The following is a 24,069-nucleotide window of genomic DNA, read 5'->3' as shown; positions in this document are numbered from 1 at the left end:
ATTATTTCCATTTGTAGTTGAATAGTTCGCGCGGTATAATTATTTAAACAATTTATAGATAGCAATTTTTTTAATTTTAAAGATAGCTCAAATCAGCTTGCGAGACTCGATTCAGAATCGTTTGTAGTTGTTTGTAGTGACTTTGCTTTCGTTTGCAGTTAAACCGTTTGCGTGATATAATTGTAACAATTAGAAAAAAACGGGAATTTGCTATTTTTCAAGATAACTAAAAACGAAAGCAAAATTTTTACAAACTACAAACGATTCTGAATCGATCCCAGCAAGCGGATTTAACATATCTTAAAAATTAACAATTACCACTTATAAGGCATTTGTTTATTTAATTGTCGGGTGCCAAGTTCACAAAGCCCGGAAATGATTACGAAAAAAGGATGATCTGACTTACCAACACCGATGCATAGCAGTGGAGTTGCGTGTATCACGAACTAAAAAATACAAATGTACTCTAATTAATTATTCAAGTATTCAAGCAGTTGGGTTTATTCAGCAAACAAAGCAAATTAGTTAGCGTTCAGTAATTTATTAATCTGATTAATTCTTGCCATTAATTCTTCTCTAGTTCTAGAAATTGGAGCTAATACAAAAATAAAATATAATAAAGAATCACTGACCGCTCACTGATCTGCTGAACGAGCCCATTATTTATGTCAAAGAATAATTACCGCGCGTGTGCAACAATTGATTTTGCGAGCAAAAGATAAAATAATAAGTTACTCACTTCAAAGTTGCTCCGCCGATGCCCGATGCCTCTCAGGCCGCCTCCTCCTCTTAGGTTAGAATTCCATACTCGCACAAAATTCACTCGCGAAAATACAGTTAATTAATGACGATCGGGCGACACTTGACACGATATTCCGAGGTTAATTCGATCGCTTCGACGCGTCGTCAACTCGTCACACAACCATTATCGCGACGCTCGACGACGAGAAAACAAACTCGAGGAAGACAGAAGAGACGAGCGGTAGTGCGTACCGGCTTGTGGCGGCGGCGTAAGTAGGGATAGCGAACAGTACTGCGAGCACTCGGCGCTCGGCTGGACTCGGCAGCGGCGGCCGAGCCCGGCCGAAGAGCGGGCAGCGAGTGCCGGTGGCTATCCCCTCCCCTCAGTTACGCCGTGCTCCTCGCCATTAGCGTTCATCGTTCGTCCGCGCGGTAACCTTGCCGGGGGACGCGACGCGCCGGACACGCGTATCGGTGCGGCATCATCCCCGTCGTATACCGGCGAATCGCGAATGTCGCGGGGATTAAAATCGTCAAAGTTTCAGTGTATCTGTAGTGCATGTTTCAATGTATCTGTACTGTAACCGCGGTATCGCGACACACTCTCGTCTCTCTCGCGAAGATCGAGTAAAAGTGATGGTAATTGCCGTGAATTGATAACTGCCCGATGCGATGTAGAGAACGACTGCGTTTCGGTGAGTAACGTTATGATACCGAACGTATAAAACATCGTATAAAAGTGTCATATTTAGTAGCAAAGACATCGCAAGTGCAACGGAGTGTTTTCGTACGCCGGCAATTTGCGGGAAAGCTGTGGAAGGTGGGGAGGGGAGAGAGGAAAGGAGCAGTCGTCCCGAACGCATTTCCGGAAGTGCGCGATCGTTGTATCTTATTTTCGCGAATAAATAAACGCAGTAATACTACGTAATACACTCCACATTTTCAATATTAAAATACATCGTACTCGCGTATCATCAATATGTGTCGTTAATTGGCATAAATGTAATCGTGTAATCAATCTCGATTTTAATACGGGATAAAAAAATTTGATACGAGTTCGACGTGCGTGGATCGCGTACATCGTACCTAACCTGTTATCGTCCGGGCAGGCTGGACTCGATGCGCTGCGAGCGATCAGCGATATCCAATGAGAGCTCAGTTTCCTTCGAATTAATCGTCATATTGGAAAAAGCGAAACGCTCGTCGTACATCGAGTCTAGCTGTGCCCGGATGCAACATAATTCGGAGTCGCGAGAGTCCTCTCTTTTCTCTCCTTCTCATCGCGGTCATTCCACTGTACGTCGCGTATGTCGCGATCCTTCTGTCTTCCTCGAGTTTGTTTTCTCGTCGTCGAGTGTCGCGATAAAGGATGTGTGACGAGTTGACGACGACGCGTCGAAGCAGTCGAATTAACCTCGGAATATCGTGTCAAGTGTCGCCCGATCGTCATTAATTAACTGTGTTTTCGCGAGTGAATTTTGTGCAAATGCGGAATTCTAACCTGAGAGGAGGAGGCGGCCTGAGAGGCATCGGGCATCGGCGGAGCAACTTTGAGGTGAGTAATTTATTATTTTATCTTTTGCCCCCAAAATCAATTGTTGCACACGCACGGTAATTATTCTTTGACATAAATAATGGGCGCGTTCAGCAGATCAGTGAGCGGTCAGTGATTCTTTATTATGATTTTTTATTTTTATATTAGCTCCAATTTCTAGAACGAGTGAAGAATTAAAGGCAAGAATTAATCAGATTAATAAATTACTGAACGCTAACTAATTTACTTTGTTTGCTGAATAAGCCCAACTGCTTGAATACTTGAATAATTAATTAGAGTACATTTGTATTTTTTAGTTTGTGATACACGCAACTCCGCTGCTATGCATCGGTGTCGGTAAGTCAGATTCCCTTTTTTTCGTAATCATTTCCGGGCTTTGTGAACTTGGCATCCGACAATTAAATAAACAAATGTCTTATAAGTGGTACTTGTTAATTTTTAAGAAATCTTAAAACAGCTTGCGGGGATTGATTCAGAATCGTTTGTAGTTGTCTGTAATAATTTTGCTTTCATTTTTAGTTATTATGAAAAGTAACAAATTCTCGTTTTTTTCCAATTGTTACAATTATATCACGCAAACGGTTTAACTACAAACGATTCTGAATCGAGTCCCGCAAGCGGATTTGAGCTATCTTTAAAATTAAAAAATTGTCTATCTATAAATTATTTAAATAATTATACCGTGTGAACGGTTTAATTACAAACGGAAATAATTGTACTACAATCCACTACAAGTAATTTTTTATAAGAAACAGTCGTTAAAATTTATTTATTTCAAAGTCGGAGGATGACGTTATTTTAAATTCTGATTTTTTTTCTACGCTACTACAAACAAAATAAATGTTACTACATTCAACTACATACGAAAATCTTTCGAAAAAAAATTAAGAAAAAAAAATTTATTGAAGTCGGATGCCAAGTTCACAAAGCCCGATAATTGAATTTCGATAGAACCTCTTTCTCGCGTTCGATATTATGTCCATGCAAATTATGTAATAATTAATAAGATTTATTCTCATCTATTTTGTAGCGGCATGATATTATTAAAACTTGATATTTTATGTGCGCAATCTAATTATTTTGTATTATGAATATATTCAGAAAATTATTTGTAGAAGAGAGAGAAACAAATATTATACGTATTTTGATATTGCTATTTTTTAATACTACATATTAATTAATTGATTTATAGAAATAGGTTTTTTTATCATTAAAAAATTTTTTATAAAAACCAACCAAATCTAATTTTTAAAAAATGTGAGTTACGCGTCAAATTATTCGTTTTTAATTGTGTGAACAATTTTGTCCTGGCAAGAATTAAACGAAAAATATGAAATAATATATCTGAATATATAAAAAATGATAGTGAATGTAAAATTTCCGGCAAGAATTTCAAACCACAGATTCTACAAATTTTATTATTATTTTATAAAAATTACTTCTCAACATATTAATCGTAAAATTTAAATATTTATTCATATACGTATTTTATTCTGGAAAAAAATTATCATATGTGTGTAAAGAGAAATGTAAAAAGTTAAAAAAATATTAAAGTATAATATTTTTATCAAAAGCAATTTATAAAATTTGGAAATAAAAAGTGAAAAAATTTTTACTTTACATTTTAAATGTTATTTTCTATTTTACCTTTTATAATTATTAATATTATAAAAAGAAAATATGAAATTATTGCATGGATGAATAGATAATAAATATAAAAATTACTCAAGAACTTAACCACAAATAAATTCGGATATTTTTTCTATTTTTTTAAATAAATAGATTTTGAAAGAGATTTTTTTTAATAGACGATTTAAAGATAGTTTTTTTGTTTTTTGAAAAGTTTAACTTTTTTGGATTTGTTTGAGTTTTGTAGGAAACGTCTCATTATTATTTTATTTGTTTCAACGTGTTAAATGTTGTTATTTCGTAAATAAAAATACACATAAGTTTCTCAAATTATTCAAACAATTTCTGGAATATGTTTAATTTGTAGACGGATCTATTCGAATTTTAGTGACGCTGCGTTTTTAGTTTCGATGTGCTTATATTTCTTACGTGTTTCTCTCTATCTCTCTCTCGAGAGAGACGACGTTAAGATAATACTAAATTCAAGTTTCTGTTTTCGTGAGAGTAACAATCGTCTCGGAAATCATATTTGTTCTAACAATTTTCGAGCATTGTAGAGTTTCGAGCGCACGTCCGTAGCAGACAGTCAATTTACGTAGCCTCGATTTCGGTTTATTATTATAATATAATATATTTATCTCCATTTGTATGATATATTATATCTGACATATTTATCACGCTCAACATTACACACAGTACATACATCTCTGATATTCTTTCATTGCTTTTCTACACTTACTTTTTATGAGAAATACTCCATTTTGTTTAATTTAAAATGCAATTTTATGATTCTTAATTTTAATATTTTCTGAAATGTAATTTCAACGATTTGTTCATCGAATTTTACTGACCTTGTATCATTCTCATTACTTTTTGTTATGCTTATTGCTACCCAGCATGAATATCAATTAACAAACAATTGTTACGTACAGCATGTATGCTATAATACACTTATGTTGATGAATGGAGAATTATATGTAATATTAACCTTATGTTACTGTTAATTGGCGTTTACTGGCTATTGTCTGCAATAAATATTTGAAAACTCGATATATTACGTACATTACATCGCAGAAAATAGTGATATTATTCGATATCACAGATAAATCTTGTTTATGATACACATGTAAACGTACGCAACCGAAAAGTCTGCATTAAAAATTGAAAGGAGGAAAATAGAAAAGTTTAATGGCGTTGATATTTATCGACAGAAAATGTACAGTCAATTACTTCTTGATGGTCGACGGTTCGTTTGTTGACCATCTATGGATTATTTTTGTCAGTCAAAGAGTTAAGAACGAGGGGGCGGGAAAAGTTGCTAGGGCGAGCGACTGAGCTTTCAGAAAGTTATAGGGACCAAGTCAAGGGAATTTTATTCAGGTATGGTCGCTGGGTACACCGTGTCCGTCATAGATCATGGGGAAATCGTCCGCGAAGATTTAAGTAGTCGATCTACGCCCGCAGCTGCGAGCTGTAACGCGGCGAGCGGGTTACGAGGATTTTCTCTTAAATCTCAAGTCGATCGCGTCATCTCGTGTGAGCACACGCTCAGAAGCATCCGTTTTAGTCTCTTCGATCAATAAATGTCGGGCCTAAGAACTCTTGAAGAAGGCGAACTTTTATTGAACGAAAAGACTGAATATCTCGTTGATTTTGTCACGTATATCTATGCATATTGTGACAGTAATTAGAGTGAAAAACTCTAGAAAATTCGCTTTTGCTTTATCTTGTGTATATACGTTTATCTTAATCTGTTTTGCTGCCTGATTAATCAACGATTTAACAAAGTTGAAAAATTCAATTTACAAATTAACATTATTTATTCCTCATTTTGGCTGTCTAATCTTGAATTCGCGAATTTTTATTGTTATTTCAATTTCAACCGTCAGAATTACAATTAAATTTTATGTGTACACTGAAAAAAAAAGTAATATATTCAATAAGATATGTTATTGCGGACTGCCAACTACAGATAAACTCAATACAATAATATATGCTATTGCAGTATCAACATTGTATTTGCATTAATAGCAAATATTATTGTATTGAGTATTTTATGTAGTTGGCAGCCCGCAGTCACATATGTTATTGGCTATATTACATTTTTTTCTGTATATAAATATTTAGGTTAAAGAAAATTTATCACAACGGAAAGACGTGAACGAAGAGAATATTACGATATAAAACAAAGAGACAATAGCCATTTCTGAATTTTTAACCACATCAATAAACCAAGAATCGGACGTTTTAAAAATGTTTGCATCATAAAAAAAAAGATTTGTGAACTAATATAACAAGGACAACACAAATTGAATATCGCTATTTCCCTTTAAAAGGATTGAGGTCTTTCTGCATCGCGTCCTTTGAAATACAAGATATCGTTTAATTGTATCAGCGTGCGTTTAATTACATCGATTTGTAATTAGGGTGAATAATCTTACCGGAAGTAACGTACGGCGACCCCGAGTCACGTTATGCTCGCGATACAGGATGCATGAGGCAGGCAACGTGAGCGCACCGGCAGCAAAGACGTAACCGCTGAGGACGACGACGATCCTCGAGGGCCCGCGCGCCAGATGGATCATGGGTAGCCTAACCAGGAAACACCAGACGCCGGTGGACAGCAACGTGCCCGCCATGGTAAACAGAAACGTGCTGGAGAAGAAGAGGTAGAAGCTCGTGTAGGACGCGGCGGTCCCTTGGTGATTCTACGGCAAAGAATCCAGAGGATCTACAGGGTGTTCAGTTGCGCGGTCTCGTCTTTTCCGAATTTCCGTATCGCAAGAGAATCTCCATGGGACACGTCTCCACAGAATGTCCCAGGGGGAATCTTTCAGAAATTTGGAAACGCAACGATAAAGAATAATAGATATTCTCTCAATCAGATTTTTGCCATTTTTGATTAAATCAATCAAATATTTCTCAGAAATTTTTTTAAATTAATAATGCACTTTTGCAATGTGTGTGTTACTGTATTAATTAGCTCATACAATGTTTTATTTAACACCATTATTTATATTTATTTAATACCATTATTTATATAACACAAAATTAAATGCTTAATTTTTAATTTAAGAGGAATGGAAATTTTGAATATTAAATATAATAATACTCGAATAAACGTAGTTTTACCTATGCTAATTGGAGGATAACAAAAATTTATATTTTTATATATTTAAAGATATATTTACAAAATATTATACACAAAAAAGTATAAAGTTTGTTAGGTAATAGGATTTATTCAGAAATAATCACATAAATTCTACATTCTAAGAATATAGAGATCGATACCTCAATTTTTTAAAAGGAAAATAATTTTGTATATTTTGTGTTGTTTTTTATTGTCCCTATTATATTAATGGTTCACAGATTGTCTTTTTTTATAACGCGAACATATTGTTCGTTCTTTGATAACTCATTGAAGTGGAAGCAATCATACTTCTGTTGCGAAAAGTGAAACATTACGGTCTCAAGAAATTCTCTGTGTTCAATCAATAATTTGGTCAGTAGATTTCTTATCGTTGATTACGATCGTTTTTCATCTAACTGTGCTGCATTTGTGTTATAGATTGTTGAAATGATTGGTCCGCTTATTATCTCCACATTGTTACGATAGTACTGATAAATTTCTCTAATATTACCTCACGTCTGAATCAATTTTATTTTTTATCTGCAAGTAAAGCTTTTTATAAATATTAGTTAAAGAACGATTGTTTAATAAAAATTTTGCTTTCTAATTTTCTCTTTCAAAAAGAGAGGTAAGGAATTAATCAAGCCAATAAATGTAACTAACGTTTGCACGATAAATAAAGGAATAGTTCTCGATAAATCTATAGAATTAATGCAGGGTTCTCATTACTTTCAATACCTTGGTAACATTGAATTTAACGTGAAGAACTGAAGTCGCTGGTACTGATATAGATATGACGACCGATTCGCCTACTCGAAGAAAAGTTCTGGCAAATTTTCATTTCGTCGAAAAGTTTTCGCGGCCCATTGAAACTTTAAGAAGATTTCGCTGCGCGGCGATTTCTCAACGATGTATGTTAATTTATGTGCGAACTGCATTAGATCTGTAATGTATTCAGTATTCACTTCTCGAGTGGATCTGGATTACGCTCTGATCCATCTCGCTCGGTGCGCTATTCTATCCCCGCGATATAGGATAACCCGTGAGATTATTCCAATCGCGGAAAAGATGCCATTTTTCTCGAAATTACTTGACACTGACGAAATTACTTGAAACTCGACTAGTGCACTTTCAGTAATGCAGGGAACGGCGCATCACTTCGTCGTCTTATCAAGGCATATACGTTAAGCTCACCTTATCTACTTTATTTTAATTACCGCGAGCGTTATTATAGCCATGATATAACGACAGCAGAACGTTAGAATAATAAAACCTTATGAACTCGTGATCGATAACTCTGTGCTCTTCGTTCGAGCACTTTTATGTGTCAAAGCTTAAGATGAATATTTTATCCCTCGATAATAAGAGGAAAAGCGTTTGATGGATAGCCATGGCTGTGTATTCAATTTAAACAAATATTTTATGACTAACACTTATGCACGCGTTTCCAGTCGACAGAGCGGAAAACGACGGAGTTTGTACTTTTTACCTCGTTATTCCTATCTCAGTCGCGAAGACAATTTTATGTTTCCATCTCGGTGAGCTCGGTGAAGTCATAGCTCGAGAGACGCAAAGCTATGTAAAGCCCGATTGTAACGGGCCCGGCGACCGACTGAAGAGAGCGAACGTTCCAGGAAAGTCGTGAAAATAATTAAGGACGTCTGTAAGTTTGCATGATTCAAAACGGGCATCTCTTCCCCGCCTTGCGCTCGACGATCTTCGGAGCGTTTCTCCGAGCTAGGCGATCGACGGCGGAGCTTTGTACATTAGTTAGTTAGTACGCTTTCTTCTCGACTGAATCGTCCATTGTTCAGAGGAGAAGCGGACGAAGCCGTAGTCAGTGTGCGAATTAGATGTTTCCGAAATTAAATCGGCCGAGGCGAAGAATGGTCGCGACTGGTCTTAGTTACGCGGTGAGATAGAGGGAAAATGTCGGGAATTCCCGTTGTGGAGAAACAAACATACTATCTCGGCTACTTCGCAAGTTCCTTCGGTGGAGACGCTTGAGCGAAATTTGATGAAAGAAAAGCAGCGGACGGGAGGGAAAAAGAGAGGGGAGAGAGCACCCAGAGGCGCAAAGAAAACGCAAGTTTCTTATTAGCTCTCCTTTCGCCACCCGCACTTCCCCCGGGTCGAGAAAACAAGTAGATCGTAAAGATTGTGCTTTGGCTAACGCCCGAAATCCCAAGGCGGGCGGTTACCACGGGCGATGATGCGGGCATAAAAAGCATCTAGCGCGTCGTGAATGCTCTTTACGTCCGACTCTTCTCCCACACGGATGTTTCTTGAAATCGTTTTTAAAAATCGAAAGTCGAACGAGAGACAGAGATATCTAGGTCTCGAGGTTTAAATTGTAAAATGAAACCCCTCCGACAGACCGTACCGGATGACTCGACGTTTCGCCAGATATATAAGACAGATAATATCGATTCATAGGAAAGCTCTCCGCGCGCGGGGAAAAGCGACGCGTCCAATTATCGGCAAGGCTTTTCGGCTCGAGCAGCTGCAGTCTGCGCTTCGAATATCGATCCTCTTCCTAGGATATCACCCCGTATATGCGTGTATATATCTGTGTATGTGTGTACGTGTAGCGCGGCGATTCGGCAGGACAACTCTATCTCCCTCCGACTGTCGCGCGGATAACGCAGCATCATCCTAAACTGTTATGTCGCTTTATGGGTATTTGACATTGATTCCGATTTCGCGGCCGAATTGGATTAGCCCGATTGCTAGCACGAGAAACGCTATACTACCTCGCGTCTGCTTTCTGAACTTGAGGGAGAGATTGGCGTATCGGTACCGTACACGTATCAACCGCCCTGCCATGCTCTGCACGCCAACTTCATCAAATATTTACCAGGTGCAAAGTACGAAGTTTACGCTTCACCTGTTACGGCACGCGCGCACTCTCATGCGCTGCCATGCGAGCGCGTTCGCAACAACCGCATAACCGTTTCGCTAATGCATCCGTCTTGATCTTTTCGAACAAGGGAGTCGTGGTTGCAGGGAGTATCTGTTTAATGTTCACCGATTTTTATCGCGCATTTGATGTTGCACTTATAAATATTTCATAATGATAAAAGAACGAGATATCTTTGTAACGGCCCGTGCTTGCACCTACATTTGTTATGCAAGTTGCAGATCAATAATATGAGAAAATTTTGATATTTAAAATTCACACGAATAAAGAGATAAATTTCCAATATTATATAAATACGATGCTATAGAATTTTATTGTTATTTCTATATACTGTGATGTAGTAAATTCGGTTATGAATGTTATAACATAAAGATACCGTAAGACTGATTTTATTCATAACCCTCTTAAACGGCTTACTAAATGTAAAGACCCAAATTCGAGCTGCGTGTATGTGTGTGTTGTGCATACGTGTAACAACCTAAAATCAATAATCTCTAGCATGAGATACGTCTCTTGTTCCATACGTTTGCATCGGAGCATTCCCGTGAGTATTCCCGACTTCGTTAATTGCTAATTATAGCACACCGTGAAATATTAACGACGAAATCAAAGTTATCGTAACCGGGAATGTGTATACATATACCGCTCATTAAGAACAGCAATTAAGATTCACGGTTTAATCGAATCTGACCAAAGAAAAGTTACAAGTTCCAAATTATAAGCTCTAGAGATATCCTTCGAGGGAGACTCGAACTTTTCACTCGCGTTCTAATAATTAAACGTTATCTCGATTAATATCACCGATTAATGTGCATAACGAGAATTGCATGTTATTCTAGTTCTTTGATCAGCCTAGATGCCACGCTACTGAGTCATATCCAAAGAGCTTTTCTAAGACGCCAAACCACAAGCAGTTGTGTATTATATACAGTGTTAATTATCACTTCTTTGATCGATATTTCCTTGAAGGCTTTGTGTAAATGCTTTTGCTCGCGAATGTTGCTACTGACGTAAACTCTGTGAATCCGAAATCAAATTTTGCATATGCATGCAGCGCATATTATTTGAATTATATTTGCTTTCAATTTATTTCGAAAATAAATATTAAATATTTTTAACAGAAGGTTTCGCTATGCTTTGATAGTGTCTCTTAGGAACTGCAGAAAAATAATCCTGAAGAGTTTGGAAACTTAAATTTAGATTTATCATTTTCGATCTCCCAAAAAGTGTACTGCACACTGCTGTTACACTAAATTTACCCATTAATTTTGCTTTAACAGTTACATAAAAGATGAGGAAACATCAATATCAATTATATTATATATTTAAGGAAACATCCTACTTTTAGATACGTGCTGTGCGATATATTTGATATTACAGTTTCATTTATTGAGATTTCTATATACGACTGACATTAATTTTGAAAAGCAGTTTTACACAGAGAGAAAGATTTCTTTAAATTTGATGAACCATTTTGTTCGACTATTTCAAAGCATATATATTTCTTTGTTTCTAATAAATTTTATTAAATTTAAAGAAATCTGTTTGAAATTTATTAAAACCAAAGAGATATATGCTTTAGAATAGTCGGACAAAACTGTTTATTAAATCTAAAGAAATCTTTCTCTCTGTGTAGTTACTTAAAGATGATACCGTACGTTGTTGCAAATTTAAATTGCGTTAACCGAACGTGGGATCCCTAATGCATTTCCCCAACGGTCGGTGATGTACGTTGAGGCAGGATGTTCTCCATTTCCCGCTGCTACGTATGTGGCTGGAAGCTAGGATGACGGGAACGGGCGAATGACGATTAACGAACGATTATTAAAGTGGACCCTTATCGTTGTAATTGCGCGGAATAAATCCAGGTTGCGGACAAATGAACGAACGAATGAACGGACGGGCGAACTGAGCGAAAGAACGAATGAACCGACGAACCAGCGAGCGGGCGAGCGAACGAACGACGAAGACGACTAGCACGACGGCGCCGTAATTTTCTGGGTGGGCGAGCGTTTAGATGACGTGCTCGGTTTCTCGCATTACTCTACCTGCACTCAGTTAACCGACGGGACCGGCACGATAATCTTTTTAACTCGTCCGTTAATCGACATTTGGTTTCGCACCCCTCGCACGTAGGGAAGTCGCTGATAGCTCTCGGGAGTCCGCGTTCCTGTTTTGACAAACGCGCCGGACGACCCGTAAACGCCAATGATAGCGAAAATACCGTTCGACGGAGAAAGCAGCTGGGAATGTAGCCAATTTCAAGCGTGATTTAAATTGGAGTTCACTATATAGCTTTCCCACTTTGAACGAATATCAATGCTTTGATTAACGTAATGTAGATGCGAGTCATGAACGACTAAACATTAGTCATTCGCCTGTTAAACATCATTGAAATATAATGTAAATGTGTTGAACACAAACATGGGTGAATAACGAATTTTACATATGTATATGTAAATCTTGTATATATAGAATGTTCCATTTTAATTGCTTACTTTAAATATCTCGAAAGAAACTTATTTACTTATTCAAAAGTAAATTTATTTTTAAAAGTTTCTTTTTTGAGATATTTAAAGTGGATAATTAAAAATAAAATACTGTATATACACGAAGGAAAGGAAGGCCGTTCTGCTGCAATATCTAAAAATTTAGCTTTAGCTAGATACAGATATCGAAAATATTATTTTGTTGGTTACTTTTAAAATAATAAATTATGTAGGACGCTGAAGTCAAGTTGTGATTGTTAAAACATTAAAACTTTTTGCAGTGTTATTATTATACAGCGACCTACATAATTATTTTTATGATTCGATAAAATTATTTTAGATCTGTATATCAAACTAAACTTTTAAATAAAACTTCAGCAAAACACTTTCTTCTGTGTAAGATTTTATTTCGATAAAAAAATCAGGTATTATCATTATTTTTATCTCTCGGATAGCTGCGAGAAATAGTTTGCTTCAGTAAAGACTCTCTTTGATCCCAATATCACGTTCTATCGATGTACCCAACATGCAGAGAGACTTATCCCGACACGTACGCTGATTTAAGGGAATTCATATGAATCGATTCGTAATAAAAGGAGAGAAAGTAAAGTCACGCGCGCCCGTAAACGTTCCCTTCGAAAACGGATGTGGGGGATAATAGCGCTGCGAGATCATAATTACTGTTATTACATCTCTGAAACGAATCGCCATTCTTTATTATCTCGTTCGCTATCAATTCTCTCTCATATGTTTCCACTTCCTCCCTGCCAATTCTTCTCACCGCGCAAAAGTGTAATTTTCATGTTTGATTTTATAAAACCGCTAAAACGCTTTAACACTTAAGTAAATCAATTATTTTAAAATGATATTTTACACCTCGATTGACCGACCAGTGAACAATTTTATTTTTCACGCCAGACGCGAATAATTAACATTCATTCACCTTGTTCCCTTAGGTACCTACAGATTATCCCTCATTATTTCCGATATTTTTTTCTACCTATACTTCATACCCTTTTTCTCTTCCCTTTTCCCTCTAAGAATCTATTTTTTTCTCCGACGCGTTTCATCCGCTTCCTGCTGTTGCGCGAACGATAAAAATACCTTGCGTGATAAATAAAACAATCACACACCGTAATCCTTTTGCTCGGTCGGTCGACGTTAATCGCCGATCGATTCTGCACGCACGAGGCGCAGATAGAGGCACACGAAGGTAGGAAGGAAGGAAGGAAGGAAACGAGAGACGGTTACCATCATTTCCGGAACGGATACTAGAGGGGATCCGATAATTGTTGTTTCTGTTATGGTCGTGTGGCTGGCATGTATGACGTTTTATTTATCCCTAGTATCATCATAAAAACACAGTATACTCTATAGCAGGACAATATCACTTGTATCTATGCAATTGTAAACCACGCACAATGAGAATAATTCAACGCAATCGCCGTGCTACCGGAATTATCCGAGATAATTATGTAGTGCTTTTAAGCTAGTTGCAAGCCTGTCACGTGATAATAACAAGCTAAGATATTAATTATATGCCGAGCAGTTTACTAATGCACCACTGATTACTAATCCTCTGTGGGGGTTAATTAAAATTTAAAGGTACTTATACAATTTTCATGATAGATTAATATTTATTAATATATATTTTATATATATGTAGATTAAAAGATATTTGTATATAATAAAATAAAGTTAATATTTAAAGGAATTTACTAGGTCCAGAAAAAACAGGTTTTTTTAACAAAGACTACAAAACTTACGTATGGTACGGTACAATTTATATTTAATAAAAAAAATTATACATAAAACAAATCTAGTAAAATGATATGCAAGTATAGATAATAATTTTACAACGTAAATTAAATAATATTTGTGACGCAAATAAAAAATTCTAATAATATTCGATTTGCTCGAAGTAAAAAAGAGCATTAGTTTGAATATTTCAGAAATTCAAACTTAAGCAATGAACAGCTTGTAATATTAATTTGTTATTCGTTTCTTTTTTACATTAAGATTAAAGATATATAGAAAAAATTTAGCAGTAAGAAAATTTATATATTTAATTTGATACTGCTTACTCTCTAAATTACAATCAGTGAAATAAGTGAAAATACACTGATTTTCAATTATAATATTACTTGTCAATTACTCGTTTTAATATAACTTGTCAATCAGAGAAATAAATACACTTGAGCTTTCGGTCATTATATGATAATTCTGAAATAAAAATCACTAAAAGACTTAGTGAATACTCATTAATCGCAATTATCACAGCTATAAATATATCACTGTAAATAAGTGATAATACACTGATTACAATTAGAGAGAGTACATTGCTACTCAAGTTTTCGATTATAATTGGATGACTTGATTACTCTTATTGCCTGGTTACGTTTCTCAATGTCATTAACACAATATGTCAAAAAACTTAAATTCAAACTATAATAATTCCAAACTTTTGGATCTGAAGAAAGTTCAAACAGTTTGAACATATCTTTAGTTTGAAAAGTTTGAATATTTATTTGGCATTCGAACTATTTAATCGTCTGATATTCCGAACAAATAAAATATAACACAGATGGTATTTCTTATATGTAAGATGTAAATCTTTGGTGTTTGCTTTTTGATAAGAAAAGTCAAACATTGATTTATATCTATTTTATACTCAAAAATATGTACAATATTCTCTAATGGCGAATCTTTACTTATATCAATAAGAATATTCATTTAATAAAATTAATCCTTAGATTAAGATTAGATAATTAGATAATATTAGTGAAGCACGGCGATATTAACTAAAGCGAAATAAGGATCTTTACTCTCTAAATGACAATCAGTGTATATTCACTAATTTGTAGTGACATAACTGTAATAATCAGTGAGTAATTGTTTTTCAGTGATTTTGACTCAAGAACTAGTGTATTACCACTGAAAAATCAGTACATTTATTTAATTGATAATCAGTGAATGATTATAAGTAAAAAACTGAACGTCAGTTTTTTTCACTGATTGTAATTTAGAGAGTTTATATATAATAATATACAATAATATAATAATAAATATAATAGTATAATAATGAAGGACTGGTGCCTTTATTATTATATGCAAGGTTCATACATTGCAACTTAAAAGGCTTATTGCAACGTGTGTGAAGTTAGCATCTCAAAGTTTAGCATCTCATAAAAATACTGCAGAATTACTTGCATCCAGCATAGTTCTACAGTTCTTGATAGGTTTCAACAATAGTTCCGTTGAATTACGTATTTTAATTAAATTTTTATAAATGAGATGCTAACTTCCAAACTCACATAATAGCATCTCACCGTATTTCGAATATACGACCACAGAGAAGACTAAATCTATAGAGTTCTATCGTTTAAAGACGTCCTGTCAATAGTTCTGATGATTAAATTAATTAAAAAAAAATTTTTTGTTACAAAACATACGTATATATGCTTATACGTCTGCGCACGTGGATTTGGTGTAACTGGCATCTCAGATAGACAAAATTAATTAATTTAAAAAATTTAGAAAGTATTTTTCAACAACTATCTTGATGGAAAACTTGTATTTATAGATCTAGACATGAGATGCTGGTCGAATATCGACAGTTCTATTTCTTTTAACGCAGTTCCCATATAGATATGGACGCGTACAATAATTTTCTAAAAAGTTCCGGCGATATAATTAATTAAAACATTTTTTAAACAATTATTTTGCCCGGAAAATTTGAATTTTGAGGGCTAGACGTGAGATGTTGGTCGAATATCGACAGTTCTATTTCTTTTAACGCAGTTCCCATATAGATACGGACGCATACAATAATTTTCTAAAGAGTTCCGGTGATATAAATAATTAAAACATTTTTTAAACAATTATTTTGCCCGAAAAATTTGAATTTTCAGGGCTAGACGTGAGATGCTGTCTCTCCCGGTCTCTTTTCGTCTCTCCCGGTCTCTCCCGGTCTCTTTCCGTCTCTCCTGGTCTCTCCCGGTCTTTCCCCGTCTCTTCCGGTCTCTCCCCGTCTCTCCCGGTCTTTCCCGATCTCTCCCGGTCTCTCCCCGTCTCTCCCGGTCTCTCCCCGTCTTTCCCGGTCTCTCCCCGTCTCTCCCGGTTTCTTTCGATTTCTCCCCGTCTCTCCCCGTCTCTCCCGGTCTCACCCGAAAAATTTGAATTTTGAGGGCAAAATAAATGTTTAAAAAATGTTTTAATTATTTATATCACCGGAACTTTTTAGAAAATTATTGTACGCGTCCAGAACTATATGAGAACTGCGTTAAAATAAATAGAACTGTCGATATTCGATTAGCATCTCACGTCTAGCCCTCAAAATTCAAGTTTTCCGGGCAAAATAATTGTTTAAAAAATGTTTTAATTAATTATATCGCCGGATCTTTTTAGAAAATTATTGTACGCGTCCATATCTATATGGGAACTGCGTTAAAAGAAATATAACTGTCGATATTCGACCAGCATCTCACGTCTAGTCCTCAAAATTCAAGTTTGTCGGGTAAAATAATTGTTTAAAAAATGTTTTAATTATTTATATCACCGGAACTTTTTAGAAAATTATTGTACGCGTCCAGAACTATATGAGAACTGCGTTAAAATAAATAGAAATGTCGATATTCGATTAGCATCTCACGTCTAGCCCTCAAAATTCAAGTTTTCCGGGCAAAATAATTGTTTAAAAAATGTTTTAATTAATTATATCGCCGGAACTTTTTAGAAAATTATTGTACGCGTCCATATCTATATGGGAACTGCGTTAAAAGAAATAGAACTGTCGATATTCGACCAGCATCTCATGTCTAGATCTATAAATACAAGTTTTCCATCAAGATAGTTGTTGAAAAATACTTTCTAAATTTTTTAAATTAATTAATTTTGTCTATCTAAGATGCCAGTTACACCAAATCCACGTGCGCAGACGTATATGTATATATACGTATGTTTTGTAACAAAAAGTTTTTTTTTTTTATTAATTTAATCATCAGAACTATTGATAGGGCGTCTCTAAACGATAGAACTCTATAGATTTAGTCTTCTCTGTGGTCGTATATTCGAAATACGGTGAGATGCTATTATGTGATTTTGGAAGTTAACATCTCATTTATAAAAGTTTAATAAAAATAGATAATTCAACGAAACTATTGTTGAAACCTATCAAGAACTGTAGAACTATGCTGGATGCAAGTAATTCTGCAGTATTTTTATGAGATGCTAAACTTTGAGATGCTAACTTCACACACGTCTTATTGCGCTAAATAATAAACATTTTAGAAGAGATTAAAAATCTTTATGTACGGGATGTGGCTTGAAATCGCGACCTATCACTTATGAGTCCGTCGGTTTCGGAGTCACATAACATCCCTCTACATAATAATATAATTAATATATAATAAAAATTGAATAATGTATAATAATATGAATATATTGGATAAAAAATATACATAATTGTAGAGGTTCTCTCAAAGGTCTCATTTTCTCATTTTCTTTAACTTGAAATAAATCCTCTCTCTCATATTTAATTATGTGAATTAATTATAACGTTATACGATTATACGATTCAAAGTACCTTTTTCACCGGATTTTTTCCAAAAATTCAAACAGCGCACGAACAGAAGTCTGCTAATTCAGTACTCAACAGTCGAGTATGTGGCTTTTCGAGGTAGATTACGACGCGGATTAGGTATTAATTAATTTACAATTCGGCAACGAGACTCGTAGGCTCGACGAAAATGCGAAAAGGGGGATGATCGACTCGTGTTGCACGGCCGGTCATTAAATGAAGCCTGTGCGGCGATCCGTTCGACAATGCCGGAAACCCCGCGTAATCCTCGCGTAATTCGAAGCCGATTTCCCGGAATTTCGGCGACCGAATTAATGCAGCCGCGTATTCCCGCGTATTCGCAATGGAAAATAACGATGGTTATAGCAAGAAATTACATGCGCGCGTTGTGCATTGCGAGAGGCACGCTTCGTCTGACATGCCTTTGATTACTTTCACTCGCAGATCACTTGCGAAACGGATAGATCGATTAGATATCCACGATGGAAATTGATTCAAGGGATAATCTCTCGCTCAATTTACGGGAGAAGAGTAGCGAGAGGGAGCGAATCGAGAGTCAACTAAGGGCGATTAGAGTCCAGAGGAGAGGAAGCGGTTGACAGAGGGTTTGCTATGGTTGCGACTTACTGCCACCTTTGTGTTGAATAACCGCCATCCCCACATCCGCATCTGTAAAATTGGAAATCGGCGCTAAAAAAGATAAGGAACCCCATTTCCGCGAAGACGCTATCGCGACTCGACGATCTTCGACAATTCGTGCTAACTTTCACGAACGCAGTTAACGAGTTCGTAATAATATATTCGACGAAGCAGACCCGCGATGCAAGGCTAATTCCGGATGGGGCGTAACATAGATTGGTAGAGGGAGCTATAATAGATGTAACATCTCCTGAGAGGCTCCTAATTTTACGAGTGCAAGGTTTCTTTTAATAGAAATAGATCACATAGAAATTTTCATTATTACATAATGGGAGCCAGACGTGAAATTTTTACTTAAACACTTTTTTTGTTGCTGCTGAACTATTCAGTGACATTTTCTGTGAGAGAAATCAGCTCTAATAAGTTTTAATGAATGATAAAACGATATTAATTTTTGTAACAGAGCTACACAGAAAAAAAGAATATTCTTGTTTTTTTCTGTGTAGCTCTGTTACAAAAATTAATATCGTTTTATCATTCATTAAAACTTATTAGAGCTGATCTCCTGATGACAATATCTCCAGTTTCAAAACGGAAATCTTGAAATGAGATTATATCGTGTTAAATCAAGTAAAAAATTTGAATAAAGATTTATTTCAAAATTTTATATAGTTTAACCAAGAAAATAATGTTTTTGTTATTTAAGAATAATTTTCTTGAATGGAAAAGAAAAATATTGGATAGAAAATACTACATGTTTAAATCGAAGATTATAATTTTCTTAGAATAAAATTATCAAAACAATTATATCATATTTTTAAAATAATACTTATAGTATTGAAATAAGACTCTAATATCTTGAAATTCAAGATTTTCAAATTCTTCTAAAAAGATTATATGTATATTGTTGCTTATATGTATATGAAACAAGGATCGCGTTAATTTGAATACATAAGTTTCAATTTGAGAGTAATTTTTTTTCCATGTATGAAAACTTTGTCAATGATAATAATATATTGCATTTTTGCGCTACCTACGCTAGCGAAATAATGGGAGGGCATGTTAACAACGAATTAACTTTGCTGGCTGCGAGCTTACGTACACACATGTGAGAGCTAACGAGCTGTGCGCGCAACCGATTCAAATAGCGGACGTAATTCGGCAATCGCTAAACTGCCGAACCACGCGGACCGCTATAGGCGCGCCTGCATGTTACGAGATTAATATGAAATTAGCACTAATATGTGAATCTAATCATCTGATTACACGGGCGACTTCCTCGACGGAACAAAATCGATTCTTGCGGCGAGCGCAAATTCCCCCAGTCTGCCGAGCCACCGCGCCAGGACATAACGCGCTGCGTCGACATAAAGTTAACTTTACACGCGTTGACTTTCGTGGGCGCGATCAAAATTTCTTCTCGCATAAAATAGCGACTCGAGCGCAACGAGGTTATCGCGGTGTACCGTAAAGCGTGTGCATAATTTTCGTGAAATAATTGACGGGCATACACGTACGTAACACACCGCGTGTGCTTCTTGTAACTTGGAATTAGCGGCACTTTATGAAGCCTCATGATTGCTTTTATATGACATCCCATCAAGCCTCGATCTCGGAAAAGCCGCTGCGCGCTGTCGCACGGATGTGTCGATCATGGGGTTTTCCTCTATGAGAGAAAAGGGAGAACGAATCGCGAAGAGCAAATTCATTATCTTTATGTGAAAGTTATTAATTCGTTACAAATGAGAATTCGCGTTTGTAATCACGATTTCTAACGCAAAAGTGTGAAATTCGATTAGTTGAAGTACGTATAAAGTTTACAGAGATTAAAAAAAGGAGAAAGTGAAAAACTTTTTCAGTGACATGTACTTGATTAATCCTCCGCTGGCGCACGCTAGAACGCGCGGAATCCCCGAGAAAATCACAAACATACTCGAGCGCTGTGCTGGCATGCGCGTATTTCAAACCGATCGCGCGATTACCGAGGTAATTATTTATCACTGTTGCGATCGACTGCCACGAGCAGCACCGCGGAATATCACCCGGGAAAATCTGCGTTGTATCGCGTCGGCATTACGACGTGCGAGCATGAAGTGGAGAGAAAGAGAGAGAGAGAGAGAAAAAAAAGGAGGCCAAAATGGCCCTCTCGTGACCCGGCTGCCTTTCATTTGCTGGGAAGCGATTAATTATGTGCTCGAAGGTGCGCAACTCCGTTATACTTGGTGACCCGAGCCTGCTTTAGTGGGTCAATTTTAGCGAGATGTTGAACACGATGTTGGAAACGCTGAGCAGCGATCGTAAGTGTAAGACGTTCGAGTAAGCGTAAGTTTTAATGGCCGGTTAAACGGGTGCTATTAAATGCATTACATTGCATGATTTTGACAGAACGATTCTCTATCTCCGCCCGCTATGACAAATTAGAGAGACGGGCGCAGTCGGCAGATTTATCAATCGATTAATGCACTATTTGCCATACACAAATGGATATTGCGAGCAAATAAGCGTAAAAATGAAGTAAATTGCCAATATTTTATCGTGAAACAGATTCATTCTGATCCGAACGTACGTGTGTATAGTAACAATGCATCCCGAAATGTCGAAAGAGTGATATATTTGTTTGCGTATAAAGCATAAATGACAAAACATAATAGTATCACAATCGAGAAAAATTATTGAGAAAAAAATGTAATTTTCTGTGATATACGGATTTTCTAAAAAGAAATCAAACATTAAATCTCAGTAAAAGTTATGCAATTTCACGTGTATAAAGACATTACAATAGCTATTTGTTATCATTAAATATACCTAATTACTGGAACATTATAATTTAATCGATTTTCTATTTCGCGCTCATGCTTTGATAGTTTCTAAAGAGCGACTAAATCGCGATTAAACGAATTGAATAATGCGCTTATAATCGCATTTAAATATCGGTAAAAGTTAACCGAGAAGAAAATGCGCAATGGTGCGTGTTAATCTTATAGATTATGAATAGCGTGAGAATATTTTACTGTTGTTCTCGTGAATGAACAAATGTTTGATTATCGACGTGCAATGAAACATGATGCAATCCGTAACGTTTAACGTACGCGCTTATTTTTTATTTTTTTGACGTTTGAACATGTGTAAACGTCTCGCTTTTTTTCAAGAACAATACAAGTGCGCTCAGTCTTTTTTCCGAATGATAGAAATGTTTAATTTATTTATTTATCAGACTTCACGTGCAGGGTCAGTACGCGCGATGCAACGAGACCAATGTCTTAACTCTACATTTTAGGCCGATATTCATAATCGAATCTTCAAGCCGTAAAAGTAATACTTTAAGATGCTAATACGACTCTGCGGTAGTATTCATAGTCAAATCTTGTGTTTAAGATTATTTTAAGTATTGTCTAAAATCATCATTAATCAATTACAGAGCCGTATTAGCCATCTTAAAACATTACTTGAGACAGTCTTGAAATAAGAATCGACTATGAATACTGGCCTGCAATTGATTGGATGACATCTTAATGTCCAACGTAGATTAATTTAACTTATTTAACTTAGTTTAACTTATTCTTCATCTTTTTCTAATTCTGAAAATAAAAAGCAAGTAAACCGAGATCGAAATTAATCTCCATTGATGGAAATTCAATACTTGAGTATGATAAGAGTCTGTGAATACAGATCATGTTTATATGTTTCATGGTATTCACAGTTTTTCCAACCGAATAAATGCCATAAAACACATAAATATACGCTGAAAAGTATGCAGTCATATACGTCTATTCAGCCGTTGCGGCTCAATAAAGTTCATTGCAGTATCTATAGATTAATCAGTCCAGACAAAATAATTAAATGTATCGTCATTATACTAATCATGGCTACACTTTTCAACGTAATATGTATAAACTTGACACACACACACACACACACACACACACACACACACACACACATCCAATATATACGTAATGATGATTTAACATTAGATGAACAAGCAAATTAAACTTGTCTAAACTAAATGGGCTTGTTTAAACTAAATGAATTATTGTTTGCATAATTGCTATATATAATTTATACAAAAATCTAATAAATTTTTTAGTACATATGTTAAGTCTTTTTGAAATATGTCAATGATAATTGTACATATATATGCAGATTATTGTATTAAATGTAATTTGTAATGCACGACGAAAGTAAATCTGTTAAGTCTATCGATCGCGCATTTTCGTAACAAATTCAAAGCTTTCATGTAAAACGAATGATACGAATATTTGTGTACTTTATCCAAGCAAAACGCGAGTTTACGTGACATTTTTAACCTGATTTGCTTCGGCGATTAACTCGCTTCGTGCCCGACTCGATAGAACGCGATTTCCATCATGTTGACATGAAGTCCTGCTCGACAAAGTTGCTTTTCCCATGTTCCGCAGTCGATTCTTCATACTCATCGTATCATCCTAGTTCTCATTCCTTACAGAATTCTCAGATATCATATGCACTTCGAGGTTTGATAACACTGATATCTTTGCATCTATAAAGCCACTCAAAGACTTGGAGATTGAATTTTGATCTATTTGTTTTAATTATTGTTACATACGTAAATTTTTCGTAATTTTCGTAATTTTCGTAATTTTCGTATTTGCCATAATGTTCGTAAGTGCTGTAATTTTTGAAGAATTCTTTCGGAAGAAATAATCCTAGGATGTAATTCCTGTAAATCAAGTAATAATTTTGATTTAAAAAAATACTTAAGGTTATTTATGTTCGATTTCGTGTCTAGTAATGATGAATTTTATGTATTCAGGCGCATTGACTAATAAGTTTGTTGACATTACTTGCTCTTTTTGCACTCTGCATCTTCACTTTTTTCTCTCCTCAACGCTCGAATATATATTTATCTTATTTCAAGTGCAAACATTTTTTGGCAATTTCAAGCAGTGCGAACAAACTTATGAGACGCAGGCAACATAGATGGCGTAACATCTTGATGAGAAATGACGATTTACGTCGAATCAATGTTTCAATGCAAAAATCAATTTGACGTTGTTTCGACAAGTCATTTCTCACCGAAGAGTGCAGGAAATTTTATACAATTTGTGCTATTTATATGAACAATGCTGTTTATATAAAATTTCTATGCTTCCTACATTGCCTACGTTTGCATGTCAATGTTTCTGTCGTCTAAATTTATCTTGAAACAAAATCGAAGTATTAATATGTATGTTGTTTGTGTGTTATCAATTGCTTGACGTAAGATATTGATTTTTATAGACGGTTTACGTAAAACCTGCAACAATTCTTTTAATTTACAAGACAACTCATTAATTCACCCGATAAAACTTTTATCATGTTTAATGTGAAAACATGTAAAAAGAAAAAAATATCTTTATCTAAATATCT

The 24,069-nt window shown here is 35.5% G+C and overlaps 1 protein-coding gene across 1 annotated transcript in view; it reads left to right on the top strand.

Annotated features, from left to right (window-relative positions):
• The first annotated feature begins 1,211 nt into the window (after positions 1–1,211).
• LOC105833530 (regulator of G-protein signaling 17) overlaps positions 1,212–24,069 on the top strand; it is a 53,815-nt gene continuing 30,957 nt past the window's right edge. Inside the window, exons 1-2 of the mRNA XM_036292689.1 lie at positions 1,212–2,296; positions 2,593–2,632. The gene's annotated coding sequence lies outside the window, so the exon portion shown is untranslated. The remainder of the gene's footprint in view (positions 2,297–2,592; positions 2,633–24,069) is intronic.

Source organism: Monomorium pharaonis, chromosome 10 (assembly GCF_013373865.1).
Source record: "Monomorium pharaonis isolate MP-MQ-018 chromosome 10, ASM1337386v2, whole genome shotgun sequence".
In the NCBI taxonomy this organism is placed as follows: Eukaryota; Metazoa; Arthropoda; class Insecta; order Hymenoptera; family Formicidae; genus Monomorium; species Monomorium pharaonis.
This window is presented reverse-complemented; position numbering and strand designations above follow the sequence as displayed.